General features: G+C 49.1%; 1 protein-coding gene across 49 annotated transcripts in view; it reads left to right on the top strand.

Annotated features, from left to right (window-relative positions):
* The window catches only part of EHMT1 (euchromatic histone lysine methyltransferase 1), a 224606-nt gene that overhangs the window by 38138 nt on the left and 169579 nt on the right, over window positions 1–16889 (top strand). For 4 of the 49 annotated variants that reach the window (XM_063788064.1, XM_063788074.1, XM_063788069.1 and 1 more), the window contains exon 1: window positions 10016–10211. The exons of 44 other annotated variants lie outside the window; for them this stretch is intronic. The gene's annotated coding sequence lies outside the window, so the exon portion shown is untranslated. Of the gene's footprint in view, window positions 1–9996; window positions 10212–16889 lie in introns of those variants that run through there. One more of the 49 variants, XM_063788072.1, reaches the window with a different exon arrangement.

Below are 16889 nucleotides of genomic sequence, written 5' to 3'. Positions count from 1 at the left end.
ACCGTGCCTGGCCACCCTTTTACTTTTGTCTGTTCATCCTGCAAGTGCAAGGTACCTGCTCCATGCTGTGGTTTGGGGGGTGTAGCAGTGAACAAAACAGATGGAACTTGTGTGTCATGGCCGGTGTAGACAAGGAAGGGCACATGGGCAGTGGTGTGGGGAGCGTGTGGCTGCAGTCTTGAGGAAGCAGCAGGAGCGAGACGTGGGGCAGCCAGCTCAGCTGAAGAGGGGTGATTGTCTCATAGGCTTCTCCTAGAGGGACCACTGGGAGATTCTGAGCAGAGGAGTGGCGGAATGTGACTTCTGTTTTAACAGTGTCTTTCTCGTGGCAGTGTTGAGAGTTGGCTGCAGGGGTGCGGCAGGTGAGGTGAGAGGCTGTCGCGGTCGTTAGGATGAGAGGGTGGTGGTTTGAGTGGAAGTCGGCCTCCCAGGGTGCTGGGATTGTAGGTGGGAGCCAGTGCACCTGGCTGCTTTTTTTTTTTTTTAATAAAATTTTTTTATTTTCAATTTTTGTGGGTACATAGTAGGTGTATTTATTTATGGGGTACTTGAGATGTTTTGATACAAGCATACAGTGCATAACAATCACACCAGGGTAACTGGGGTGTCCATCACCTCAAGCGTTGATCCTGTTTTACAGACCATGCAGTTCTACTCTTGTAGTTATTTTAAGATGTGCAATAGACCATTGTTGACTCTGGTCACTTTGCTGTGCTATCAAGTACTAGTTCTTACTCTGTGTTTTGTGCCCATGAACCATTTCTGCCCCCACTCCCCACCTCCACTCCACTGCCCTTCCCAGCCTCTGCAAACCATCCTTCTACTCTTTTTTTTTTTAATACTGCTTCTACAAGTGATAGCCCCTAGACGTCCTTCTACTCTACCATCTCCATCAGTTCAGTCATTTTAATTTTTAGCTCCCACAAATAGATGAGAGCATGTGAAGTTTGTCTTTCTGTGCCCGGCTGATTTCACTTAACATAGTGACCTCCAGTTCCATCCTAATTGCGGATGACGGGATCTCATTCTGTTCATGGCTGAATACTGCCTCATTGTGCCTGTGCGCCACGTTTTACCTTCTGCTTCTTTCATTCTCCTTCCTCCTGTCACTCGCGGCTCTTCCTATCCAGAATGGTCTTTTTCTCCATTTGGTCTCACTTTGTCACCCAGGCTGGAGTGCTGCGGCGTGATCTTGTCTCACTGCAGCCTCCGCCTCCTGGGTTCAAGTGATTCTTGTGCCTCAGCCTCCTGAGTAGCTGGCATTACAGGCTGGTGCCACCACACCCGGTTAATTGTTGTATTTTTAGTAGAGACGGGGTTTCACCATAGTGGCCTGGCTGGTGTCGAACGCCTGAGCTCAAGTGATCCACCTGCCTCAGCCTCCCAAAATGCTGGGATTAGAAGCGTGAGCCACCGCACCCAGCGCCCAGAATGGTCTTTTTCAGACTTCAGAATTGCTTTCCCTGGTTCTTGTATCTAAGGTAGCTTCTCCTGTGTTTCTGTCCCTTTACCTTGGTTTATTTATCATCATCTGCAATTTTTTGTTTTTTTTTAATGGCTTTTTATAAAATTGCATAGAAAAAGGAATTTTTCTTTTTTTTTGAGACAGGGTCTTGCCCTGTAGCCCAGGCTGGAGTGCAGTGGTGCGACGTTGGCTCACTGCAGCTTCAACTTCCCAGGCTCAAGCGATTTTCCCACCTCACCCTCCTGAGTAGCTGGGCCTACAGGTGCATACCACCATACCTGGCTATTTTTAAAAAAATATGTGTGTTTGTTTGTAGAAACAAGGTCTCACTGTGTTGCCCAGGCTGGTCTCAAGCTTTTGACCTCAAGGGATCCCCACACCTCAGCCTCCCAAAGTGCTGGGATTATAGGCATGAGCCACTGTGCCAGCCCAGGAACACTTCTGTGGTTGTCTTTTCTCTTGGGCTGGAGTGGAACTGCTGAACCATCGTAGACATCCTGCAAGCCCACACCCTCTTTCCTTGAGTTTGAGTCAATTGAATGTGTGTAAAACGGCATGTCATTATCATCTTATTTGGTTTTTCTTATTTTTCTTACTAATGTTGAACATCTAAATACATTATGTTTGTTGTGCCATCAAATACTAGATCTTATTCCAGGGTTTTCCTCCCAAAACATAATGTATTTTTCTTATTTTTGGTTTTTCTTCTTTTCTTATTAATGTTGAACATCTCCAGTGTGGTACTTGGCTTTTCTGTGAAATGTCTATAGATGTCCTTTGCCCATTTTTTCATGCTTTGTGCTTATTATTTTGCAGTTCTTTGTATATTCTTAATTTTTTGTTGTTTCTGTGTATTATGAATATATTCTCCTAGTTTGACAGTCCTTTTTGTATTTCTAAAATTAATTAATTAATTAATTAATTAATTATTTTTAGAGACAGGGTCTTGCTATGTTTCCCAGGCTGGACTTGAACTCCTGGGCTCAAGCAGTCCTCCCACCTCAGCCTTTCAAGTAGCTGGGAATGAAAGTGTGTGCCGCCATGCCTGGGTCCCTTTAAAAAAATTTTTTTTTTTTTTTGGAGACAGAGTCTCTGTTGCCCAGGGTGGAGTGCAGTGGGTGCAATCATGGTTCACTGCGGCCTTGACCTCCCTTGCCTAGGTGATTCTACCACCTCAGCTTCCCGAGTAGCTGGGACCACCTACTACTGATGGTCCACCATAGTAGGCATGTACCACCACACCTGGCTAATTGTTGTATTTTTTGCAGAGATGGGGTTTCTCTATGTTGCCCAGGCTGGTCTCAAACTCGTGGGCTCAAGTGATCCGCCCACCTCGCCCTCTCAAGTGCTGGGATTACAGATGTGAGGCACTGCGCTTGGCCCCCTTTTGTATTTTAAGAGACTTTTCTTTCTCTTGCAGTCCAAAATGTATTTACCTAGATAGGTAGTGCTTAGCCGAGGTTTTGTTTTTGGCATGTAATTGACCTTTTTCTGTGATTGACCTTTTTCTTTTTTTAACGTAAATCATGTGAAGCAGGGATTCGATTTCATCTTTCTTCATGTGCCGGTGTGGTGGCTCACACCTGTAGTCCCAGCACTTTGGGAGGCTGGCAGGAGAATCGCTTGAGCTCAAGAGCTTGAGACCAGCCTGGGCAACAAAGTGAGACACCATCTCTACAAAAAATACAAATATTAGCTGGGCATAGTGGCACGTGCCTGTGGTCCCAGCTAATAAGGCTGAGGTGGGAGGATGACTTGAGCCTGGGAGGCAAGCAGAAGTTGCAGTGAGCTGAGATTGCACCACTGCCCTCTAGCCTGGGTTACAGAGCCAGACCCTGTCTCAAAAAAATTTTTTTCCTCATCTTTCTTCATGTGTGTAATCATTTTTTCCTAGCTTTAGGTATTGAACAAGCCCTCCTTTCTTCGTCAGCCTGTCATACCGTATCCCACAGTTCAAATGTGTGGGAGTTTCCGTTTTGTTTCTGTTTTTTTAGAGACAGGCTCTCACTCTCTTGGCCAGACTGGAGTGCAGTGGCGTTCTGGATATTTTTGGCCACTTATTCTTCAATATTAACTCTAGAATCATAAAATTTCATGAACAATCCTGTTCGGATATTAATTGGAATTGCACTGAATCTATGGATCAATTTTGTGTGAATCCACATCTTCACAATATATCTGACTATTTGTGAGCATAGTATATTTCTCTCTTCATTTAGTTTTTAAGAAATATTTCTATGAAATTTTACAATTTTTCCTGTAGAGGTCTTGCCATCTTTTGCAGGTTTCTTTCTAGATAACTGATGATTCTCTGATGCCATCGTAAGTGATGGCTTCTCTTTAATTACAGCAGCTCATTGTTTCCTGCTGTTGTAGAATAACCACACAGCTGACTACTGAGTATTTAACCTTTCCTACCATCATCTTGCTAAGCTCTACTATTATTTCTAATACTTTGTAGAACATATAATAGCAGTTTTATTTCTTCCTTTCTAATCCCAGGCCTCAGATTCCTTGTCTGATTGTACTGGTTAGGACACGATATGATGTTGAAAAGAAACAATGCTAGTGGATGTTTTTATTCTTGGTTTTGTCTATTTTTATGACTTTATTAAATTTTTAGTTTGAAATAATTTTAGACTTACAAAAAAAGTTGCAAAAATAATACATAGAATTCCCATAGACCCTTTTACCCAGATACCCCAAGTGTTAACATTTTACCACATTTGCTTTATCATTCTATATATCTATCCATCTCTCTAGTTTCTGTTTGCTTTTCATGATTATTCTTGATTTTAAAGGGAATGTTTCCGATATTTTCCTATTTAGGATGGTGTTTATTTTTTTAATACTTGAAAACTATTTTTTTCCTAGACTGCTCAACAGAACTATACTTTTTTATTGGAGTAAGGAAATGCTCTTCCATTCCTAATTTACTGAGTTGTAAAAATCATACTTGAGTATTGAATTTTACCCCAGGTAGTTTTTCTACATCTTTTTTTTTTTTTTTTTTTTTTTTTTGAGACGGAGTCTTGCTCTGTTGACAGGCTGGAGTGCAGTGGCGCAATCTCGGCTCACTGCAACCTCCACCTCCTGAGTTCCAGCAATTCTCCTGCCTCAGCCTCCCGAGTAGCTGGGACTACAGGTGCGCACCACCATGCCTGGCTAATTTTTGTATTTTTAGTAGAGGCAGGGTTTCACCATATTGGCCAGGCCGGTCTCAAACTCCTGACTTCAGGTGATCCACCCACCTCTGCCTCCCAATTAAAGGCGTGAGCCACTGCACCCGGCTGTTTTTCTACATCTTTAAAGAAATCTATTTTTTTTCTCTTTTTTGAGATGGAGTTTCCCTCTTGTTGCCCAGGCTGGAGTGCAATGCTGCAATCTCGGCTCACTGCAGCCGCCGCCTCCTGAGTTCAAGTGATTCTGCTGCCTCAGCCTCCCAGGTAGCTGGGATTACACGCATGCGCCACCATGCCCAGCTAATTTTATATTTTTAGTAGAGACGAGGTTTCACCATGTTGGTCAGGCTGGTCTCGAACTCCTGACTTCAGGTGATCTGCCCACCTCGGCCTCCCAAAGTGCTGGGATTACAGGCATGAGCCACTGCGCCTGGCCAAGAAATCTATTAATGTGGTGAGTTACCCAACAATATCTGCTGTTAGTATATATATATATATTTTACACATTGTTGAATTCAAATTGCTGATATTTTTGTTTAGATATTTTTTTTCCAGACAGGGTTTCACTCTGTCACCCAGGCTGGAGTACAGTGTTGAGATCTTGGCTCACTGCAACCTCTGCCTCTTGGGTTTAAGTGATCCTTCCACCTCAGCTTCCTGAGTAGCTGGGACTACAGGCACATGCCACAATCCCGAGCTAACTTTTGTATTTTTTGTAGAGATGGAGTCTCTCCATGTTGCCCAGGCTGGTCTTGAACTCCTGGGCTCAGGTGATCTGCTTACCATGGCCTCTCAAAGTGTTGGGATTATAATAGGTGTGAGGCATCGCACCTTGCCTAGAATTTCTTTTCTTTTTTGAGACAGAGTCTCGCTCTGTTGCCCAGACTGTAGTGTAGTGGCATGATCTCAGCTCACTGCAACCTCCGCCTCCCAGGTTCAAGCAACTCTCCTGCCTCAGTCTCCTGAGTAGCTGGGATTACAGATGCCTGCCACCACACTGGGCTAATTTTTTGTATTTTTAGTAGAGATGGGGTTTCACCATGTTGGCCCAGCTGGTCTCGAACTCCTGATCTTGTGCTGGGATTACAGGTGTGAGCCACCGCGGCTGGCCTGAATTTTATTTATTTATTTATTTATTTATTTATTTATTTATTTATTTTTTGACAGAGTCTTGCTCTGTCACCCAGGCTGGAGTGCAATGGTGTGATCTCTGCTCACTGCAGCCTCTGCCTCCTGAGTTCCAGTGATTCTCCTGCCTCACCCTCTTGGGTAGCTGGGATTACAGGTGCACGCCACCATGCCCGGCTAATTTTTGTACTTTTAGTAGATACAGGGTTTTGCCATGTTGGCTAGGCTGGTCTCGAACTCCTGACCTCAGGCGATCACCTGCCTCGGCCTCCCAAAGTGCTGGGAATACAGGTGTGAGCCACTGCGCCCAGTCCTGGCCTGGAATTTTTAACCTATATTTATTGTATAGATATCCACTCATTTTATTATCTCTTTCCTGTTCCTTTCTTTGAATTTATTTTGTTATTCATTTGTACCTTCTTTAGATGGATTTGCTGTTAGCCTGTTAATTTGGGGGCTTTCTTTGAAGCTACAGCCTATGGTTCTTGTTCTGATAGTTGGCTTGAGCAGGAAGAGGCAGTAATGATGGGGTGATGTGGGCCATATGGCTGGTTAGGTGTCGATTCTTGACAAGATCCTGGTTTTTGTTGTGAGTGGTGGGTTAATGGGTGCTGACCAGGTGAAGAGCAGCACGGAGCAGTGGTAGCAGCGTCCTGTGTGCTGGAGTGGACTGCTCAGAATCCTCAGCACACTTGAGGTCCAGAGAAGAAAGAAAAAGAAACATAAACTAAATAGTAAGAAAAGGTGCATATTGCAGAGTAAAAGCCTTCCCATCTCCGTTTCTGCTCTCAATCTTACTTAAACATGTCACACTATTAATAATTTCTTATAATTCATTCCAAAAAGATGTTTGTGCACATACCAGCATCTTTCTGTTCTCTTACACGAGTCTTGGTATCATAGACACCCTGTTCTGTGATTTCCCATGCGAGCACACCAGCCTTTTCTTACCCTCTGCAAGGGCTTTTGGATATTCCCTTGTAGGGGAATAACAATGTCTATAACTAGCCTTCTGTGGGCGGGACTCAGATCCTCTCACCTGGAGAGAAGGTGGAATGCATGTCCTTGTTCCCTGTGATCTGGGGAACTTTTGCTAGTACATCTGTAGAGTAAGCTACACATATACCATTATTCGTATTATATGTACTATGTATTATTACTACAAACAATAAGTACTATATAGTATATGCATAATAAATTCTGCAAAAATTTATCTTACAGATTATATATTTTACAGATTATATATAAGTAAAATTATACTACCAATAGAGAATTGCTCAACCAAGAGGTATGTACTTTTTTTGTTTCAAGAGATGGAGTTCTCATTGTGTGGCCCAGGCTGGCCTTGGACTCCTGGGCTCAAGTGATCCTCCTGCCCCAGTCTCCCAAGGAGCTGGGACTACAGGTGCATGCCACTGAGCCTGGTGGTGTGTGTTTTCAAAATTTGGTAACTATTGCCAAGTTGCCCCCAGAGAGATTTTATTAAATGAGAATTGCCTGTTTAGCCATACTTTTTTTTTTTCTTCTTTTGAGACTGAGTTGTGCTCTGTCGCTCAGGCTGGAGTGCAGTGGTGTGATCTCTGCTCACTGCAACCTCAGCCTTTCGAGTAGCTGGGATTACAGGCGCCCGCCACCACACTCGGCTAATTTTTGTATTTTTAGTAGAGACTGGGTTTCACCATGTTGGCCAGGCTGGTCTCGAACTCTGGAGCTCAGGCGATCTGCCCCCTTGGCCTCCCAAAGTGCTGGGATTACAGGCGTGAGCCACTGCGCCTGGCCCGATACTCTCATTAACAGACTTTAATTTTTTTTTTTTTGCCAGTTCAATAAGTGGAAAATGGCGTCTTTGTTGCTTTAAATGTATTTTCAGTTGCATTTGTTTTTATTAGTCATATGCATTTATTTCCCTTAGTTTGCCTTCTCTGTTCTTTGTCCATATGGGGGAGGGAGCCGAGGTGGAGGGCAGGATTCTCTTGGGTTTCTGTGTGGGCTGCAGATAGGTTTGTAAATGACCACGCTCTGTTGCCTTAAGATGGATCTGTTGACATTGTGTTTTCTACATTTGAACTTGGAGTCCCATGTCTGGGTTGTTTGCTCTTGGCTGGGTGGAACCTGTGTACTTAAAGAGGAATCACTTGCATTGCTTTTCGGACATGGTGTTTTGTTGGTGCGTCTCCTCCCTGGCTGGTAAGCACAGCTTGCGGGTCTGGCTCTGTTGGACCACCCACTTTGCAACTCTTGGGCAGTCAACACTGATACTGTACTAGAAAGCGTGGGGGAGTTATAGAATAGCATTTATAGAGAAGGATTAGTGTTATTTACTTTCATGTGACCTTAAAAATAGAAAATAATATTTGTGCTTTTATTTTGCAGTTTGCCTGGAACCTGAATACACTATTTTAAAAAATATTCCCTATTTTTATAGAAAAAGGACTTCAAATATTTATTGTTTTGTATTAAGAGCTACAAACAACTTGGTCTTGATTGGAGAGCTGGCATAGGTGTATAAGGGCCTCTCCCTGTAAGAAATTTGGAGCTGGGGTGGGCATAGGAGGTGATGTTTAGGAGCAGCCTGAGTGTGGGGAGACTGCTGTGCTCGAACCTGCGTCGTGCAGGTGCGTCCTGGAGCTACTCCTTGTGGCAGAAGCATTGCCCTGAGACCCAGCCCTGGTATGCTTGGCACAGGAGCTCCGGTGGGAGGTGCGCATTGCGAGCTGGTGTTTTTTGTTTGCTTTCCTACCCACTGTCATGTTGTGGGCTCTTGGCCCCAGAGGTAAAATGTCTCTGTGAGTTGAGTTCCTTGTGAGAGGGCTGGTCCCCAGATTCCATGTCTAGGTTTTTGTTAGTATTTTTTCAACAGAGCTAATCCTGAGAGGCCCTACGAGCAGTGATTGCTTTGTGGGATGAGCTGTGTTGATGGTTTCTGTGGAGGGACCCTTCACATTTTAGGGTGAAAACAATAAATGTCTCGTTAAATGGTTTCCATCTGAGAACACTCAGATTGTTTTAAAATGGTTGTGAATGCGAGGGTTTAAGCTGCTTCCGAGGAGGCCTGGAGGTGCCTGGGCGGCCGCGTGCAGCTCTGGAATCCTGCCGCTGGGGCAGCCTCCATTTCGTGAGATGGCTCTGGAGCATGCCCAGTGCGTGGAGCTTTCAGAGGGAGCCGCCGAGCTGGGCTACTGTGATTTCTCTGCAGTTGGCCGCAGTCAACAATTGCACTAAGACAGGAGGAAAAAAGTGATGGGGTACAAGCAAGAGACGTGGTATTTGGTACTTTTTTTCTTTTGCTTAATGCCTCTTTCTTTTACATTGGTGCTTCTAGGCTGGGGCCAGGGCCTGCAGAGCAGGGACGCTTGCTGTGATGGTGGGGACACCTCCTTGTCCTCCATGCCCCTTCCCTGCCAAAATAACCCTGTTTTGCTCTCTGGTCACCCACCATGTGCACTTTCTTGGGAGTGGGATGGGAGGTCCCCTCCAACTGAGGGTACTGGGACAGCTCAGGCCCGTTCCACATTTGCTGGTAGCAGGAGGAACTCTGACCTTTTTCAGTTATGCTGATGATAAACCAGGACTTTTTCCCTTGTTTGAACATTTATAAAGAGCGTGCTTGAACTTTTTTGCTGACTAGCAGTGTTTTCCTGTTTTATTCTCCTACCTGCCCCCATGGCAGCCTCAGTGGTGGAGGGAGTGAGGCTGGGAAGGGATGACATTGCCAGGTGAGCAGGAACCAGGGACCCTGGGACCAGAGGCCAGGCTGTGCAGGGCAAGGGCTGGCCGTGCCACGGTGCAGCTGGCTCTTTGCTATGCAGGCTGCAGAAAGGGAAATCTGTCCGCCTTGGCTGTGAGGATGGCATTGACCACTCATCAGGAGAGCTGGGAACATAGCCTCCCCCTCGGAGCCTGTGTAGTCCCCGTCCACACGTGTGGGTTGTGTGATGATCCTGTCTGCGTGTTCATTGGGAGACTCCATTTTCCGTGGAATGGTGAGGAGGGTAGAGAGGCAGCAGAGTCTCCACTTGGATTTTCTAAGCAATTCCACAGAAAATAAGACGTTGCACAAGCAAGTGCTGGGCACATCTTAGGGAGAGACCTAGTGAGGAGGGCTGTGTTTTAATTAATTGTAAATAACAGGATTAGAGCAGATTGGTTCATAGCTGCCTGTTCTAGAACCGTATTCTTCGAACAAAAGGGTGGGGGATGGTAGGCTTCTCTCCTAGCTCTGAGGAAACTCCAGCTCAGCGCACAGCATGAGGAGGACGAGGGAACAATAGGGCGTTCCTTTGTGCCTGCCCTTGAAACGCGGTGGAGGCCACTCAGTGAGCCCGGGCAGTGCCATCGCTCACGTGTCCCCAGCAGCAGTGGCGTCTGTGGGGATGCTGTGCACTGGAAATTGGCACTGTTTTGGGTAGTGGTTCTGAGAGGAACTGTTTAACCAGGTATGCAAATGTGCTGATGCAGGAATGTTTTTGAACACCTGTGATGTAAATTTTAACGGTGGTTAATGTTATCAGCTCCACCTGGGTTAGCTCAACCCTTAGAGATTATTTGTTCTCATCTCTTTGGAGTTGAAAATGTTGTACTTTTCTAGGAGCCATTTCCCCAGGCCATGTGGAGGTCAGGTATCGGCTGGTTCTGGCCTCACTCTACTCCTCCTCCTCCTCCCCGCTCTGTGGAGAGGGTGGCTTGAAGGAGACGGGCAGCAGGTGTGTGACTGCAGTCCTGGGGCACGGGCAGAGGCTGGCATGTGGGGAAAGCAGGACCTGGGAGGCTGTAGCTTAAGTAGACATTTGTTTTTTATTTGAAGAGAATTTTAGAGATGGGGTGGTGGTGGATTTTAGCATTAGAGATTTCTGGCTTCTGCTTGAAGCACTGTGAATAGGGGACAAAAAAATAACCAAGAGGAAAAGTTCATGTAAAGTAGAAGTTTTGGTGTGTTTTCTTGAAAGGAAATTGTCTGCAGTGAAAGCGTTGTATTTTTAGAGAACTCGGGGAGGAAAACCCTGTTGTGCTGCCTATCACACGGGTCGGGCCTTTTTGACATCTGAAATCTTATAGGAATTTGTCTTTTTGAGAGTGTATGCTGCTTATTTGGTTTCGTGGAATCCAGGAAAGAGCCTATCCAAATTATCCTTACCTTCAGGGTAAATTACCTTTTAGAATTGTGGCAGATGGCACATAGGACCTCTCAGAGGGACTGCACCTTGTACAAGAAGAAAAGTGAGAGGGTGTTGCAAAGGAGAGCTTCCACCTCCTTTATAGACTTTTGCAGAACAGCTTTCTTCCTTTCGACCTTGGAGAAGAGGCAGGACCAGTGGGGAGGCAGACAAGTAGGTGAAGGAAGACAAAAGGAAGAAGGGACGTGCTGATCGAGAAGACAAGGAGTGCTGATGGCTTTGGGCGCCAGCTGTCTACTCCAGAGAGTCTAACTGACCTGGGACTTGCAGGATCCTGCTAGAAGAAAAATCCTTGCTTCCTTCTCCTCCTGTTTTCTTCCTCTTCCTCCATTCTCCTTCCTCTTCCTCCATTCTCCTTCCTCTCCCTTCTATTCACCCACCCACCACCTGGCACATACACCCACCCACTCATCCATCCATCCATCTACTGTCTACTATCCACCTCACCACCCACCCATCCATTTATTTACCCACCTACTCATCCATTCACCTGTCCACATCCATCTATTCACCAACCATCACATATTAATGACTTACTATATACCAGAACTACTAGTACTGAAACTTGAGTATATTTGTGGACAGAGCACCAGAAATCCAGAACATTTGTATCATCCTGAAAAGAAACCTTATACCATTAGCAGTTCCTTCCCGTGTCCCCCGCTCCCCCAACCCAGTCCCTGGCAACCACTCATCTGCTTTCCTTCCCTGTCGATTTGCCTGTTCTCTGTTGTCTTTCGTGCCTGACTTCTTTCACTTAACTTAGTGTTTTCTTTCTTTTTTTTTTGCTGTTATGGACAGTGCTGCCATGAACATTCATGTACGAGTTTTTGTGTGGACCTGGGTTTTCATTTCTTCGGCTATCCCGGGAATGGGATAACTGGTTCATATGGTGGGTGACTGTTTTAAGTACTGGAGTAAATGACAAGTTGTTTTCTTTTTTTGGAGACGGAGTCTCGCTCTGTCTCCCAGGCTGGAGTGCAGTGGCGAAATCTCAGCTCACTGCAAGCTCCGCCTCCCGGGTTCTCGCCATTCTTCTGCCTCAGCCTCCAGATTAGCTGGGACTACGTGCGTGCGCCACTGACCCCGGCTAATTTTTCTATTTTTAGTACAGACGGGGTTTCACCATGTTGGGCAAGATCGTCTTGAACTCCTGATCTCAGGTGATCCGCCTGTCTAGGCCTCTCAAAGTGCTGAGATTACAGGCGTGAGCCACTGTTCCCGGCCTAGAAGTAGGTTCTTGATGTATCCTTCATGTCTAGTCTTCCCTCTCGCACCCTGCACCCTTCTCGCCCAGTGCTTACTGCTTGCTGGGTGCTGGTCTCCTGCTTAAAGAACAGACTGAGGACCCCTGGAAAGACGCCCCCACAGCACGTGCACTCACCGACTGCACCCAGGACGCCCCCCACAGCACGTGCACTCACCTCCACCCAAGACGCCCCCCTCAGCACGTGCACTCGACTCCCAAGACGCCCCCCCCACAGCACGTGCACTCGACTCCCCCCAAGATGCCCCCCTCAGCACGTGCACTCGACTCCCCCCAAGATGCCCCCCACAGCACGTGCACTCGACTCCACCCAAGACGCCCCCCACAGCACGTGCACTCACCTCCACCCAAGACGCCCCCCTCAGCACGTGCACTCGACTCCCCCAAGACGCCCCCCTCAGCACGTGCACTCGACTCCCCCCAAGACGCCTCCCACAGCACGTGCACTCGACTCCACCCAAGACGCCCCCCACAGCATGTGCACTCAACTGCACCCGAGACGCCCCCCACAGCACGTGCACTCACCGACTCCACCCAAGACGCCCGCACAGCACGTGCCTCACCTCCACCCAAGACGCCCCCCACAGCACGTGCACTTGACTCCACCCAAGACGCCCCTCTCAGCACGTGCACTCACCGACTCCACCCAAGACGCCCCCACAGCACGTGCACTCACCGACTCCACCCAAGACGCCCCCTCAGCACGTGCACTCACCGACTCCACCCAAGACGCCCCCCACAGCACGTGCACTCACCGACTCCACCCAAGATGCCCCCCACAGCACGTGCACTCACCGACTCCACCCAAGACGCACCCACAGCACGTGCACTCACCGACTGCACCCAAGACGCCCCCCACAGCACGTGCACTCACCGACTGCACCCAAGACGCCCCCCATGGCATGCGCACTCACCTCCACCCAAGACGCCCCCATAGCACGTGCACTCGACTCCACCCAAGACGCCCCCACAGCACGTGCACTCACCGACACCACCCAAGACGCTCCCCCTCAGCACGTGCACTCGACTCCACCCAAGACGCTCCCACAGCACGTCACTCCACGACTGCACCCAAGACGCCCCCACAGCACGTGCACTCCACGACTGCACCCAAGACGCCCGCACAGCACGTGCACTCACTTCCACCCAAGACGCCCCCCTCAGCACGTGCACTCGACTCCACCCAAGACGCCCCCCACAGCACGTGCACTCACCTCCACCCAAGACGCCCCCCTCAGCACGTGCACTCGACTCCACCCAAGACGCCCCCCCACAGCACGTGCACTCACCGACTCAAGACGCCCCCCTCAGCACGTGCACTGACTCCACCCAAGACGCCCCCACAGCACGTGCACTCACCGACTCCACCCAAGACGCCCCCACAGCACGTCCACTCACCGACTCCACCCAAGACGCCCCCCACAGCACGTGCACTCACCGACTCCACCCAAGACGCCCCCCACAGCACGTGCACTCACCGACTCCACCCAAGACGCCCCCACAGCACGTCCACTCACCGACTCCACCCAAGACGCCCCCCACAGCACGTGCACTCACCGACTCCACCCAAGACGCCCCCCTCAGCACGTGCACTCACCGACTCCACCCAAGACGCCCCCCACAGCACGTGCACTCACCGACTCCACCCAAGACGCCCCCCACAGCACGTGCACTCCACGACTGCACCCAAGACGCCCCCCACGGCACGCACACTCACCTCCACCCAAGACGCCCCCATAGCACGTGCACTCGACTCCACCCAAGACGCCCCCACAGCACGTGCACTCACCGACTCCACCCAAGACGCCCCCATAGCACGTGCACTCGACTCCACCCAAGACGCCCCCACAGCACGTGCACTCACCGACTCCAGCCAAGACGCCCCGCTCAGCACGTGCACTGGACTCCACCTAAAACGCCCCCCACAGCACGTGCACTCGACTCCTCCCAAGACGCCCCGCACAGCACGTGCACTCACCGACTCCACCCATTGTCTACCCAGGGCGCAGCTGCTGCAGCAGCTCTTCCCTGGCCCCTCCCCCACCTTCACTTTTTGCTCTCTTCGGAGCATTCATTGCCTTTAGTACACAGACTTGTGTCCCTATGTAAAAAAAAGCTTTGCTTTTGTTTTTTCTCTTAAAAAAAAAAAAAAAAAAAAAACTCCTTATGTTGTCCAGGCTGTTCTTGAACTCTTGGCCTTAAGTGATCCTCCCATCTGGGCCTCTCAAAGCGCTGATATTACAAGTGTGAGCCATGATGCCTGGGCCAAAAAGATTTTTTTGGAGACGGAGTCTTGCTCTGTCGCCCAGGGTGGAGTGCAATGGCGTGATCTCGGCTCTCTGCAACCTCTGCCGCCCGGGTTCAAGCAATTGTTCTGCCTCAGCCTCCCCACACAGCCTCAGCTGGGTTTACAGGTGTGTGCCACCACGCCCAGCTAATGTTTTTGTACTTTTAGTAGAGATGAGGTTTCACCTTGTTGGCCGGGCTGGTGTCTAACTCTTGGCCTCAAGTGATCCGCCTGCCTCAGCCTCCCAAAGTGCTGGGATTACAGGCGTGAGCCACCGCGCCTGGGCTGAAAAAAGCTTTTCTTGATCCTGCTTCCCACCAGCTTCACGTCAGTTCTTTGCCCTTCTTTGCGCCAAACTCCTCCAAAGATTTGTGTTTTTTTCATGGTGTGTGCATCCTCCCTCATTCTCCCTTAGATCCTTAGTCAGACCTTGCACCTCCACCCCCAGGGCAACAAAACCATCCTGGTTAAGGTTTCTGTCGGTAGCCTTCCTCCCTTGGCTAGTCCCCTCTCCTGCCCTGACCCGGTAGTGCCCTCACTTAGTCCTTGGGCCTTGCTATCCTGCCCCCTCCCCACGGTGCTGGGTGCAGCTCAGCCTCTGACTCTGGTGTCCTGTGCCCACGTGCGAGCTCTGTCTCCCGTCCTCCCTCCTCCCCCCGGTGCTGGGTGCAGCTCAACCTCTGACTCGGGTGTCCTGTGCCCACGTGCGAGCTCCGTCTCCTGCTCCCTTCATGGCTTCCCATCTGCCTCCCTCCTCTTTGCCCTTCTTGCAGGTGCTTCTGCCTTCTGACTTCCTCAGTCACCCACCTGCGCCTCTCTCTTCTGACTGGTTTCCCCGGCCACCTGTCCTTCTGGGGGCAGGTCTGCAGCATATCAGCCCAGGGAACCAGTTAGTCCTCACTGAGGCCCTGCCCCTCCTGGCTCCAGTTCCTACTGGCCTGTCTGCGCGTCCTCCTCCTGTAGCCTCCCTGGGGTCTAGCGGGGCTTAGCGCTCTCCTGGGGGCTGTGTCCAGGGGAAGGAGAAGCCAGAGCTGCCTTTCCATTCTCCGTCCGCTCGCCTTTGCCGCCGTCTTCCTTCTGGGAGGGCTTTCTCGGAGTGCAGGCCACCTTTTCTGTTTCTTGCTGCCCTACCTCCTGTGGCCACACCCTCTGGCCTGTGGGTCTTGGCTTGGCTTATGTCATCGTCCACTGTTGTGTGACTCTTGTTCCAGGGTAAGCCGCTGTGCACGTGGTCGAATGTAACAGAGGGCTGTCCCGGGCGGTGAGCTGTGTCAGAACTCTGAACCCTTCCAGGGCCACCCTGTGCTTGACTTACAGATTAGTGAGGGTGTCTTGCCTATAGTTAACTGTTTTCCCGTATAATTATTCTGTTAACCCTTTTATAGCTAATAAGTGAGCGGAAATTCTTATTTTTTTTTCATTCAGTGTAAGAAAAAAGCAGAAGGAAATATACAAAAAGTTAACTTGGTTATTTCTGAATTGTGGGATTGCCAGTGATTTTGTATGTTTTGGAATATAATAAAGTTTTTTTACAGAGAGCATGTATTAGCTTTACAGTAAGAAAAAATTAATGGAAACCCTCATTTATATGTAACTTAATTCATATGATTAACGCTTATCACTTAAGAAAACATATAGTAAAAACCTGAAGGGAAGATGACCCTGAAGTTAGATAATGCCCTGTCAAAACAAAGCGACCCAAAGACCCGAAGAGTTGGATCCTTTTCTTTTCTTTTTTTTTTTTCGAGACAGAGTTTCGCTCTGTCTTCCAGGCTGGGGTGCAGTTGTGTGACCTTGGCTCATTGCAACCTCTGCCTCTCGGGCTCAAGCTATTCTCCCACCACAGCCTCTCGAGTAGCTGGGACTACAGGCGTGTGCCGCCATGCCCAGCTAGTTTTTTGAGTATGTTTTGTAAGATGGAGTTTTGCCGTGTTGCCCAGGCTGAGCTTGAATCCCTGAGCTCAAGCTTTCCACCAGCCTTGGCCTTCCAAAGTGCTGGGATCACAGGCATCAGCCACTGTGCCTGGGCCTGAATCCTATACTTGGAATCCTGATGAAATAAGGACCCCAACCCTGCAGTGCTGTGGTCCAGGCCTTGCCCGACACGTGGCTGTGGAGAGGCCGGGGCCCCTTAGTCCTTGTGTTCGAGCTGCGCCCCTTCTCCCTGCACTCAGTGAAGCTCCCCCAGCACTTCCTGTCCAGCAGACATGACAGTGCGGAGACCCCAGGATTCTTCCAGGGCTCCGGCTACATACAGATGCGAAGCATTATTTCCCTTTCGCTCTCATTCTGTGCTGAGTGTCAGGCACGAGATGTGTGATAGTGCCATAGAGGGCGTGCAGCAGGTGGTGTGAGCATCTGGCTCTGCTGACTGGAAAAGATAGGT

Source organism: Pan troglodytes, chromosome 11 (assembly GCF_028858775.2).
Source record: "Pan troglodytes isolate AG18354 chromosome 11, NHGRI_mPanTro3-v2.0_pri, whole genome shotgun sequence".
Lineage (NCBI taxonomy): Eukaryota > Metazoa > Chordata > Mammalia > Primates > Hominidae > Pan > Pan troglodytes.
The sequence above is the reverse complement of the archived record's forward strand: the minus strand, read 5'-3'. Positions and strand labels throughout refer to the sequence as shown.